The sequence below is a fragment of the Nicotiana tabacum genome, chromosome 13 (genome assembly GCF_000715075.1).
Source record: "Nicotiana tabacum cultivar K326 chromosome 13, ASM71507v2, whole genome shotgun sequence".
NCBI lineage: Eukaryota > Viridiplantae > Streptophyta > Magnoliopsida > Solanales > Solanaceae > Nicotiana > Nicotiana tabacum.
Genome location: NC_134092.1, coordinates 76687550 through 76696383, shown reverse-complemented (window position 1 = coordinate 76696383; position 8834 = coordinate 76687550). Strand labels below are relative to the sequence as shown.

Sequence of the window (8834 nt, the reverse complement as noted above, 5' to 3'; positions counted from 1 at the left end):
TGTAATCTTTGTTGTTGTTATTGTACTGATTTTTTTTGTTTGACTAAATTGTGATTTACAGGTCTATATGAATATGAAAAGGCCAAAAAAGTAAGAGTAAACGTTGAACAGAGAACTTCGATTGGCAAAAATAAAAATTATAATGCAGTAACTTCTAATCAGAATAAGCTAGCTCAGAAGAATAGTCTTGGGCCTCCTAGTTTTGATCCAATATTGGAATGTGATGCTTCCTTCCCTGATGAAGAAGCGATGCAAGGCACTCAGAGAAGCGAAATAAGTATATTATTGTCTTAAGTTGTAAATTTTTGTTTTTGTTATTGTACTGGATTTGTTTATATGTTTGACTTAATTGAGACTTACAGGGCCACATAAATCTGAAAAGGCCAAAAAAGTGAGAGGAAAAAACAGGTGTAAAAAAGTTGCAGGACTCAAAGCAGGAGAAAAGTTGAGTCACTTTTTACCACAATCGAGTTGTTGGGAAGCATCATGCCTTATTTACGAGACACTTAGGTGTATTAGTTCATGATCGTAATATGTGCCCATTGCGCATACACTCATGGACGGAAAATCGAAGAATATAAGCTGGAGCACATGTGGCAAGCTGTTACAGTAAGAATTTAAAGTATTACTATCTTGATTTGCCTTCTCCATTTCTTCTTCACAAATGAAAAGGAAATACTGTGAGCTTACATCATGCATTGAAGGCTGGTTTTACCATATTGAAAGTTCAATTGCAATTGTACAGTCAAGACAGAGATAGGCACTTGTTACTGTTGTAGGCATGTATTGATGACTTTTCTCCTCTTCTTTTTTTGACTAAAACCATGATCTTCTTGACGCGTACGCTTGAAGTTATTTTCATTTATATTACGAGTTTAATTCTAAGTGAATGAAATGCTTCACAAAACTGGAAACTAAAGAATTTAAGTGAGTTGTGACTTTATACTAGTCTGTAATTCGTGAATGCATAATACAACACAAAGGTTACAAATATGTTAGATTTTTGTACTAGTCTGCAGTTTTTGAATGTAGTGAACTTGTCGAAACTTTTTTTATTTCTGAAAAAGAACTACTCCGGCGTAAATAATTAGAGGTGTCAATTCCAAATGTAAATAAAATTCATCATGTTTTAGCCTATGCAGGAGTAAAAGTAGATATTGTAAAAGACCAATATCTACATAGTTCTTGGATCAGGTATTATCTTTGTGAAAGATATTGTGTGCATTATTTATCATTATCAAATAGGGAGAAGTACTATATGTGAAGCACTTAAAAAGTTTGGCTGCTCCATAGATCATGATTTGTTAATGCTTCAGCAAATGACTAAGTAACACTCTGCTTTTGCTTTTCCTTTATTCTATCCTACAACATACTAGGTACTAGTTTTATATTTGCGCCTCTCACCGTAATTTTGATACGCAGAGTATGTATTCGAAACCATGTTTGTTAGTCAGCAGCTAAAGAAGTGCCTGTACTTTTTTGTCGAGCAAGTCTTCGGGAAATGTCATAATCTTTAATTTATTAGTACTTTATTCTTATTCATGTTACTGTATTGGGTTCACTATGAAGAGGTGTATTGGTTATTATATTTCAACTTAATCTAATAATGTAATGGTGTCAAAAAAAATTGCATTATATTTGGAGATTTTGATGTAATAGTTGCCAAGTCCTCAAATAAAGTACTTTCAGAACAATTAAGATAAACCCAACCCACACTTTCTTAGATTCTCTAGATGCACTTATAACTGATTTACTATTTGTTCCTCATTTTAATCATGGCATACACCTATTCTTCTATTATTAATATTCACTCATGCATATTTGCTGCTTCAAATTTGTCTAACCTCTCATTTTGACTGTTGCAGGTATATTTGTGCATAAGTATCTTTCTTTTGCCTGTCAAATAGAACCAAATATCAACTGATGCTCGCTTCACTTTTTTCTTTAAGGAATATGCCCTCTTTATAAATTAGAACTCATATAACCATTATGAGCTTTATAATCTCCTGTGATACACATAGTTGGTTAATATTTTATTTTTCTAATTTATTTGAAAATTTTGAGTTTCATTATTAATGATACTTGTGAAATAATATAGGATAAATTTGATAGTGATAACATAAATGATCAACGAGATCATGTCTTGAAACATATGAGAAAGTTATGGAACAATTGGAGAGGATCGATGCACAAGAACATAAAGTCTAAGCCATTCCGCGATGCTTTAAGAGATGTGCCAGAGGGGGTAGACAAGAGTGATTGGGAATGGCTGGTCAAAGAGCATTTTTTAACTGAAAAATTTAAGGTAAGGTTTCATAACTATTTATTAACATCTTATATTAAGTGGCTAATCATAATTTTGGTGGCGTATTGTTAATTTAGGAAACAAGTACAAGAAACTCGATCAATAGGTCTAAGTTGACAATGCCTCATCGTACGGGTAGTAAGCCTATTCGAGAGATCATTTATGAATTGGTGAGTAAATATTGTAATTTTTATTAAGAAACCTCATCTTTGTTAAAACATTTCTGTGACTTATTTATTTAAATGTGAAGGGAGGCAAAGACGGAAACCCCCCAGATATGGCAACTATCTTTTTTGAGACTCGTAAGAAGGACGACAAGCTTGTCGAACCTGAAACCAATGAAAAATATGTAAGTTTATTGTTAAATTTTATTTTACATCATTTTATTTTCTGTGTTGTATTATGTCCAATAGTCTTGTAATTTATAGGCGAAAATCCAAGAACTGGTGCAATTTGAATCGTCTCTTACAAACATTGAGGTCGTAGAAAGGTGCTTCGGACCTCAACGCAAGAGTCATATAGTTGGATTTGGTGGTGGAATTACTGCTAAGGAGTTAAAAGGTGGTTACTCCTCAAAGGTTGCATTGTTGGAAAAGCTGAGTGCTACTGAAAAAGAAAATGAATCACTAAAAGGACGCATGGAAGGGCTAGAGAGTAAATGCGAAGTTCTAGAGAGTAAATATGTACAACTTGCAAGTGCAGTGTTTAACCTTGCTTCATCATCATCTTCAAGTGAATAATAGATTGAAGCATTTAACAGGTTAGTAGATTAAAAATTCTATTAATCACCTTTCAAAATATACTTTATCTAAAACTTAAAAATAATATAATTTTACATTAATCACCTCTTCTTGTACTTTTCCTTGCATGTGGAAAAGATAGAGCTCAAACCAAAATAAAATAAAATGGTGGAGGGACATTTAATACTAAGTTGATTTTAATCCCATTGTTATATGTATTACTTGGAACCTTCCTCAATGGAGGTTTTTGATATTGACCTGTAGATATAGAGGAAGATGATTTCTGGGAATATTGTCTATGCTTCACTCTTAGTTTCTTTTATCAAGAACCAACATATTCACAGCGAATAATTTATAAATGTACTTGAGAGTTGAGATAATCAGTACCGATTAGAATGATGAGAATATTCTACTACTCTTGTGCTGATCTTTTTTGCAGTATGTAAAAATATTTTTGCAAATCCTGCCAACTTATTTAACTACAACCCCAAATGGATAAGCTGCCAGCAGTTTGATCCCATGTTACGCCCAATTATCAAGCATTTGATTTTTTCTGAACTATTGTCTTGAGAATTTTAATATTCCATTTATGCATAAATAAAATAAGATAAGTCCATCGTTATCTGTTTGAGACGGAACAGTTTCTGAAAAATAAAACTGTAAGTGTCATGAAAATGAGCTTTCTGTCTCAATCCCAATTATTTTTTGATGCTGTTTCATCTCCTTCCTTCGATTTCCTGGCATGAGATAGAGTTAGCAAGTAACACTAGTATTTCAATTTTCAACAACTTTAATGGTGACTTTGTTCTTGACAAATGTAACATCTGGTTTTTAACAATAGTTGAAGGTGACTTCTCCCAAGTTAGTTATTTCATCTTACCAGTGCTAGTTCATATTATGTAGAAGGAGTAAAACCAGTTGCATTACTTCGAGTAAAATGTTTTTACGCTACAGCTTCTTTCAAACAATGATACCAAATAGCATTCTTTGAAACCAAATAGCATACATATAGTTTTGGGTTGATATTATTTTGGACTCCACTCAGGTAATGCGAAGAGCTTATAATTATAAAATGTGAATTCTCTCACATAATAAATTGAAAAGTTGATCCATTATACTGTTTGCTTCTATACATCTGGCATGTGCTAGAAGTTGCATATAGATGTGTGCTAGATGCCATTAATATTACATTCTGCGATGAAATTGTACAATGCTCATGTAATTTTTTTTCCATTACATTAAGGTTTATGAATTTAAATAAAAATATAGTCATCGAGACACGTAAATTTATAAGAAAGAATGAAGTTCCATACCCAATATTACCTAGAGTTGTCATAATCTAGCTCAATGAACAGAGAACTGATGAAATAATATACCTCAAAGCAGAACCAAAAGGTGAGTTGTAAAAGAAAATTTGGTATATGAACAAGTAATCATCGATTCTTCATAGAGACTTGATTTGAAGTCATTATCGACTTTTTCTCAAAAGTTTCTATATGAATTTTGTATCTCAATCGCTTTTTCTCCTTATGTGTAGAATCACATGAAGCTCTATATAGAATGTGCTTTCCAGAATAAGGCAATTTGTTGTGCAGGTTTTAGTATGACTAGGATGTGTGATTTAGAACTTCATCAGTCTTCTGATCATTGTCCGTGAATGTAGGAAATATAATGCGTCATTTTTCTGCTACAATATTGCCTACTGTTATGTCAACTGATGATTGTATTATTTCACTAGGGCGATCAGTTTCGTCTTTAATGAATCTGATCTTCTTCTTTAATTGTTTATTCTTTGTTACAAACTGACATAAATGTTTTACTTTAATAGATCAAAAACTTGGAAGTCTGAAGAACTTATTGTTGAAGAAAGTGCACATCAAGTTGAAGAACAAGAGAATTTTGTTATGTTAGGGATGATTTGAAGGCACTGTCTTATGTACATATGCTGCAATTTTATTTTTTCTCTTTTTAGGAATTGTTAAAAATGATGTTATACTATTTGGATTGCTTTCTGGTAATGTGATGATGTTATACTATTTGAATTTCTTTCTGCTAATGTGATGCTTAGATCTTTGTATTAACAGAATATCAATCATTTGGTTCATTTTCAAATGTGTCTGGTGTGTATATGAAAGCTTATAAAATAAGTATTACTATTAGTGAAATATATATTTTTGTAATTGTATTTATTAAAAGTTTCCAGTAGCGAAGGGAATGTGGTCATAGTAACTATTGAATAACAGGTTTCTCAAATAGTTTATTAGGCATTAGCGAAGGGAAATTTGGAGCCAAAAAATATAATTATACAATTAACAAAGGGATTTTCGGTCACTAAAAGCACTTGTAAGGACCAAATTAGTTATTGGCATTGAGACTTTTAACGACTGGATAACACATTAACAAGGGAAAACTTTTGTTGCTAAAAACGATGTATAACGACCGGAAATTATGCCGTCGCTAAAGGGTCTTTAACGACCGGATTGAAAATCGGTCGTTAACTTTTAACGTCGAAGCTTTTAACGACCGCTGACGACTGGATTTTTCTCGGTCCTTATTGACTTATAGCGACTGGATATGGACTTTTAACGACCAAATTTCCTCTCGCTAAAAGCTTATTTTCTTGTAGTGAATGCACCTTTCTCCTTGGTTCAATAGTTCAACTCAAAAGCCAAACCAACCACCCCATACTTCAACTTTTACAAAGTTCATAATAAATTCAAGAGCTCACGAGAGGTACAAGGTTCAAATAAATGGTCAATTCAAATAACTAGGTAAAGCTTGTAATGTGGTTGCCAAAGAAACAGGATTACAGGCTCAAAATGGGTTAACTATAATACATAACAGTTAGATGGGTAAAAGTATATATTTGAATCAACAAAGAAATGCCTATATCACATCCAAGACTGAATAAAACTATTATTTCGCTTTGCACACACACGGGTCAAGTTCTAGATATCAAATGCAATGCACAGAATACACAAAACCTCACACACACATGGCATATAACTCATTCAGGATTGGACTATCAAAATACTCTAGTCAAAGCAATTAAGCAAAGTTAAGATCATACAATTTAAGGTACTTATACAAGAGTCAAAAATTGAGCCTAAGCGTCACAACTAAAGTACTCACTATTCTCAAGGCATAATAAATTTAAGAGATATTGCCTTCAATTCAAATCACAGCACAAGGTTTCCTACTCCTAAAAGAAATAAAACTAACTACACCCGATTCAAACAAAACCCTCTGAAAAGAGCCGCGGTACAAAGAAAAATCAAGGAAGAATTTTTACACTACCTACAAACTAAAATCTTTTTGTCTTTTTTCTTTCGACTTTAATCCCTCAAGAAGCCTGTCGATGATATCCATCGTCGGGAAAAATCGAAAATTTTAAAATTTTTCTCATTTGTTTCCAAAATATTTTCTATCTCTACTAACTACAACTAAAAAAAAGAAAACTAATATACATACATACAAATATCCCCCACCCCACACTTTAAGTTGTGGCATGTCCCCATGACACACAATTAAAAAGCATAAGGTAAATGAGACTTTCCTGAATATCTAGTCGGGGTCTGAGTCGAAGTCGGGCTCTATTCCTCATGCCCGAACTAATGCACACATCCATGCAGATAGCTTCTTCTCAGCCTTTTTGGGGTACACCCCACACTTATCTTTCTCGTTCACTGTAGTCTTCTCTATCGAGCCCTTCACTTTCCACTCAACACTTGCAGCTGGTTTTCCCTTTTGCACCCCTTTTCTATATCCATCTTGAAAATCAGTCTCCTCACCCACTCTAAGCATGAGTTTTCTCTCATGCATATCTAATATCGCTACATGTCGCTAATAATGGTCTTCCTAGGATGAGGGGGACCTCGTTGTTTTCCTCCATATTCACTACTATAAAATTCACAGGAAATACGAACTTATCCACCAGAACTAACACATCTTCCACTATCCCCTCGGGTATTAAAGTCGTTTGGTCTGCCAGCTGCAATGATATTGGTGCAGACCTTATCTCTCCAATCTCCTTCTTCAGTTTCCTGTAAATAGATAGAGGAATTAAATTAATTGAGGTACCAGAATTACATAAAGACTTATCAAAATTAATAGTTCCTAAAGAGTAAGGTATAGTAAAATTCCCTGGATCTCCATACTTTTGTGGGAGTTTATTTTGTAATATCACACTGCAATGCTCTATGAGCTTGACCACTGAGGTCTCTTCTACTTTCCTCTTCTTCGTAAGGATCTCTTTCAAAAATTTAGCATAAAAAGGCATTTGCGAGAGCACTTCTGTGAATGGTAAGTTTACATGAACCTGTTTCAGCACATCCAGAAAACTATCAAACTGCTTGTCTAGCTTTTCTCTACATAGCTTTTGAGGGAAAGGTAGCGCAGGCATATGCTTGCTCTCCTCATGTTCCTCCCTTCTCGATTTTTTATCCTTCTTCTTTTTCTCAGCTTTCATTGGGCCTTTCTTCTTCTCGTTGTCATCACTTTTCAGCTGCTCCTCACTTTCTTTTTCAAGTTTCACATCTTTTTGGATCAGGTGGGGTATTTAAACACTTGCCCACTTCTCAAAGTTACATCATTCACTATTTCCTTGGAATTTCTTTCAGTATCAGCAGGAAGAGTGCCTGGAACCCTCTCAGATAATATTGTTGCAATTTGTCCCACTTGCTTCTCTAAATTTTGGATTGCTTCCCCTTGTACTTCAAATCTTTCATCAATTTTCACAATGAAGGCCTTCTTGAGATCTTCTAGACCGGGTTGATTGGGCTGTTGAGGCTGAAATTGCTTCCTCGGCTGATTCATAAAACAAAGAGCTCTTTGTCCCTGAAATTTGGAGTTGTTTTGTTGCCATGTATTAGCGGTACCCCCAAGTGAACTCCATAAAAAACTGGGGTGCTTCTGACCCATTGCATTAAAATTATAATTTCCCACAGCATTCAATTCCTCGGTTGAGGCTTGACACTCATGAGTAGGGTGTCCTCTTCCACATGTATCACATGCTGCATGAGGCTCACTTTGTATCGTGGCTAAGGTCAGCTCTCGTATTTCATTAGCCATAGCATCAAGCTATGCCTGCACAGATGTATTAGCATCAACTTGGTGAACACCAGTTGATCTTTATTTTTCAGCACTCTCTGAGGGCCACTAATTAGCATCTTCAGATAACTCATCAAGAATTCTAACTATCTCCTCTAAAGTCTTCTTCATCAAAGGGCCTCCGGCTGCATTGCTCAATGTTCTACGCGAGGCCGGTGTCAATCCATCCCAAAATTCCTGGAGTTGCATCCAGAGTTCAATTCCACTATGTTGACACTTTTGAACTATCTCCTTAAACCTCTCCCATGCTTCAAAAATACTTTCAGTCTCTTTCTGGCAGAAGTTATGGATTTTTCTTCTAAACTTGCCCATTTTAGCTGAGGAGAAATATTTATCAAGGAATTTTATGGTCATCTCCTCCCTTGTTTTGATCGATCATGTGGGCAAGCTTTGAAGCCACTGCTTTGCATTATCTTTTAGTGATAAGGGAAATTGCCCTTAAGTACACTGCATCTAGTGACACCCCATTATATTCAAAGGTGTTCATAATCTCCTCGGAGACCATTAGATGTGTGTTTGGATCTTCGTTCATCTTTCCTCTAAAAACACAACAATTCTGAATGGTTTGAAGCAACCCTTACTTCAACTCAAAATTATTAGCTGCAATTGAGGTTGTCTAACACTTGATAAGCCTTGATTGTAGATTAGCCTAGCATAATCGCCCAGTGATCTCCCAGGTA

At 34.7% G+C, this 8834-nt stretch overlaps 1 long non-coding RNA gene and 1 other non-coding gene across 2 annotated transcripts; both read left to right on the top strand.

Moving 5' to 3' along the window:
• The first annotated feature begins 1775 nt into the window (after nucleotides 1-1775).
• LOC107765043 (uncharacterized) lies at nucleotides 1776-2729 on the top strand. The gene is made up of 3 exons (XR_012698274.1): nucleotides 1776-2305; nucleotides 2383-2475; nucleotides 2556-2729. It is a non-coding gene; the product is annotated as an uncharacterized LOC107765043 (long non-coding RNA).
• Nucleotides 2730-8353: 5624 nt separating this feature from the next.
• Nucleotides 8354-8460, top strand: LOC142168626 (small nucleolar RNA R71). Its single transcript, XR_012698463.1, has one exon. It is a non-coding gene; the product is annotated as a small nucleolar RNA R71 (small nucleolar RNA).
• The last annotated feature ends 374 nt before the right edge of the window (nucleotides 8461-8834 follow it).